The sequence below is a fragment of the Littorina saxatilis genome, linkage group LG17 (genome assembly GCF_037325665.1).
Source record: "Littorina saxatilis isolate snail1 linkage group LG17, US_GU_Lsax_2.0, whole genome shotgun sequence".
Classification (NCBI taxonomy): Eukaryota; Metazoa; Mollusca; class Gastropoda; order Littorinimorpha; family Littorinidae; genus Littorina; species Littorina saxatilis.
The window spans coordinates 4,549,697-4,553,856 of record NC_090261.1 but is presented as its reverse complement, the minus strand read 5'-3'; the positions used below and the strand labels follow the sequence as shown (position 1 = coordinate 4,553,856).

The following is a 4,160-nucleotide window of genomic DNA, read 5'->3' as shown; positions in this document are numbered from 1 at the left end:
CCAGTCACAGACGCATTGCGTTGTTCAGCTTTCCAGAAATATATTAACTCAGTCAGAACCGGCTTCATGAATATTTTATTTCAGGAAAAAATCAATCGAATCTACACAAAAAAAGGTTATTGCGTTGTTCTGTCTTTGAGACTGTATCACGTAATATTGAGCTACTAGAAGAAACATGTCTGTGGCATAGTTTGACCCAACAGATAGAGAAGTCAACAGAGGTATTCTGCCGTCAGCAGCTTTATTGCTGTTTTGAATTTGATCTTGCATAATTTTATTACATAATTTTGCAACACACAAAGAAATCGTAATTGAATATTTTACGCAAAATTGAATAATTCGCAAACATGTTTGTATGAACAAATATTATTTTAAGAAAATATGAGTGTGAGGATGGACGTATTTTGAGTGAAGTAGCAGAAATTCTTTTTAAGTTCTTTAGCTACATGCACACGTTCTGTTAATTACGTTCTTAGCAGGGAGATCCAGATTAATAATACTGCTGTGACAGGTTGTGGTTTCCATACACACTTTGAATACAGGAAAACAAAAACAAAAACACAGTTAAAAAAAAAATGTGCACATATGATTAAAATATTAAAGTGTACAGAATAAAAGCAAGATATGTACAAAAACAAATCTCGTGGTTCTCTTGTCAAACCCACTGTAGTAAGCACAGAATAGGAGAGAAGATTTTGGAGAAGGTGGCTTAACCTACTGAAGTAAATGATCAAGAGGATTCTAAGCATCCAGTGCTAAAGCTCTCAAATCACAAGACATACACACTTGTTGTGGCTATCCGAACTGTTGATTTAAAAAAACCATACCTACACATTGTAAACATCTATTACAAAATTATATATATTGTATGGATCTGTCTTTGTAAAATATACTGTTCAGAAAATTTTAAATAATCTGCACAAATCTCGTGGTTCTCTTGTCAAGTAGTAGGCACAGAAAAAAAACCCACCAAAAACCCTGTGTTTTGTCTTGTAAATTATACTTTACTAAATGTGTACAGTATTCTAAGAAAAGAAAAATTCTTCCTTTTTATCATATCAATTGCCTCCCTTGGATTTTATTTGTAAAATAACTCTGAGAAAAAAAGCTTTCTACTTAAAAGCAGTGCAATCAGGAAAATGGGTACAACCTGTGTGTATACCTTTATTCCTTATTCTTTTTATTTAACTGAGGATGTCACTACGCAGTTTTACTGATTTAAAAAAAAATTCGCTTCAAATTATCTCCCTTGAACAAACACTTCTTTTTACAATTAAATTTTGTTTACACGAAGAGGTAGTTTTAAGGGTATATACAAGAAAACATTATTGCAGCCTTAGATGTATTTACATTTGGACTAATTCCATTAAAAAAAAATTCAAACTATAAATGATAAATCAAAATAAAACAGATTTTGAGGCTGTGCACAAGCTAATAGGATTAAACACGAAAGTCGTACCCAAGAATCGTCAAATACTTTTGCTAACAGCTATACTTAAACATAAGAAAATATGATCTGCATCTCTTGTTATGAAGATGATGGCACTGGTCCACCGAAGTGCATGCCATATATGCTTTACTGTGCGCTCTCCCTCTCAATGGTCTTTCTCTGGCTGACTCGATTCTGAGGAGATAAACGAAAACACATTCAGTACAAGCTGTACAAAATAACAACAAAACTAGTATTACTTAAAGTAGCTGCTGGTTTCTGAGTATTTGATTGAAGGCCCAATCCGACTTGTAAGAAGTTTGCCCGACTGTCGCAGATTTGGTCAGGTAATTGCATGGAGTAAAATCATGCCTCAATTTGGTAACATACAAACTGCAATATTCTAAGGCTGTGAGTGTGAGAATACATCGGCGCCACTTTTTAAAAACTTTCTTTTTGTGTGTGCGCATGTTTTAGTGCCAAAAATGAATAGGCCGAGTGCTCTCTCTCTCTGCAAAACTTGTGTGAAGCTTCAGAGCTCTATCAATGGTTTGAAAGAAAAAACATACTTTTCCATTTTTGACGTTCTTGTTCCCTTCCCTGTGAAATTTACTGTCCGTAGGTTACCGGATTTTGTTAATGTCCGTGAAAACCTCAACTATTCATTGCTGAGTGCCTGGTGATAGCTATCCCCCTCAACGACCTAGCACTGCTGAATCCTGATTCTTCCCATTGTTTGATTCTGTAATGAAATTGTGTAGTTGGTAGTTATGTGAGCTTCTTCTTGGGGGGGGGGGGGGGGGGGGGTTATTTAATTATCAGATCACAAAGTAAGACTTTATTGTAATGTGCAGATGTTTGTTCAGGTGCCCACCATTTTCTATGTGAAAACATGTTGCTAACTGACATGAACCCAACCATAAAACGTGATGTAGGTGAGTAGCCCATCTAGAAAAAAGAACCTGTTCTAATTCGGAATTAGAACAGGTTCTTTTTTCTAGATGGGCTACTCACCTACATCACGTTTCATGGTTGGGTTCATGTTAGTTAGAAACATGTTTTCAAATTCTCATCAGGCAATCACGGCTGACACTAAACACAGAACAGGTGGGATAGACATAATTCAATCTACTCACCTTCCTTGCATTGTGAGACTGGCCATATGAATCTGCTGAAGTAGTTCCTGCACATATTTAATCAAATATTCATCTTAATAACGTGTTAATATCGCTTGTTCTAGCAAATCAAACTTGACAGTTTTCTGAAGGTTTGCACAATTTAAGAGCTTGCCTGTCCCCAATCATTACAATAAGAAACAACATCTAGTATGCAAGTATTTGCAGGGTATGAAGGTTTTAATATAATGTCGGTTCTTCTGGGGGCATGGAGAAACACCTTACACAACAAATTTCAAACAATTGAGGTCACACCATAGGTTTACTCACAAACAAACAACAGCAATACAATAAACAGTCTGCAAACGCCTACATGTTGTCTACACTAGGTATAAAGAAACAAAGAAGCACATGAAGACGGGCTTTGTCAAGTAGACCATTATAGCGAATGAGCAACAGCTGATGATCCAGACCACCAAATTGACATGATTTCCCCTTATTCAGTTTGTGATTGTAGTCATATTGACGATGCATGACTTCAATTTTTCTAAGTAAGTCTCTTGGTGCGTTTACGGATACATTCATTGTCACAATTACGACATGCTAATGTCTAACCTGGGTAAACTTCAATTCATGACTTTTTTTAACTGGCATAGACATTATGAGCATACCAGAATTATTTTCCTGTTAGACTGTCTTCTTCTTTTTCTTCTTCTGCGTTCGATATTCATGGCTGTCATATCGTCTGGTCAGTGGCTGCCATGAAGTCTGCATAAACCAATTAAATAAATAATTAAGGAAAAAACCACCCTTACATCATAATAAATCAGAACCATCAAAACCACCCCCCACCCATCCAATAAAACCTGCATACAAAAACACTTCAAAATAAAAAAATGAAAACATTTAATTCCACTTCAAAAATATAAAAGTTGTTATGTTTTATTTTCATTATCTCTTTACACACACAAAAATTGCTGTGCAAATCTTTTTAAAAACATCAATGCCCGAGACACCAGTAACCTGTTTATGTTGTTGACCTTGTAGCTTTTCAGTTTAAGAGGCTGTTAAAAAAACCGTTTCCCTGGAATCTGCACTATGATAACCATGAATAATACCGTAGGGAAAATATTACATCACCAAGACCTAAGAAATCACACCAACCGACACTCCTCACCCTTATTTCACCCACTATGCCAACCCAAAGACTGGAAAATAATCATCAAATACAGAATGAACAAAAATGCTTGATTTCATTTCTTCAATGATAAGTTGAAAATCTTCATTCTTCATAATAATGTTATTGGCATAATGTGTAATTGCCACAATTTACAGAGTTTTATGAAAAAATGGTGCGATAAAAACCAAAGGGAAAACATTTGTTCATATGTATACTGATACCTTCTTTACCTTGTGGCTTGTGTGCCCCATGTTTAGGAGCTGCTCAAACGTCCATTGCTCCTCAGTCTGCAAGAAATTAAGCGATGGCCTGAAGGAGAATGGAAAAAAATCCTTTGTCAGCACCCTGTGTTTGTGTGTGGGTGGGTGTTTTAGATAAATAGGCAGGGTGGTGGGGGGGGGGGGGTGGGTGTGTGCAATAGGTACCACGCCTAATG

The 4,160-nt window shown here is 36.1% G+C and overlaps 1 long non-coding RNA gene across 1 annotated transcript; it reads right to left on the bottom strand.

The window, feature by feature from the left end:
- Positions 1-434: 434 nt before the first annotated feature.
- LOC138952744 (uncharacterized) lies at positions 435-3,955 on the bottom strand. The gene is made up of 3 exons (XR_011451410.1): positions 3,216-3,955; positions 2,566-2,612; positions 435-1,624 (listed from the first exon to the last, which is right to left on the bottom strand). It is a non-coding gene; the product is annotated as an uncharacterized lncRNA (long non-coding RNA).
- Positions 3,956-4,160: the final 205 nt, after the last annotated feature.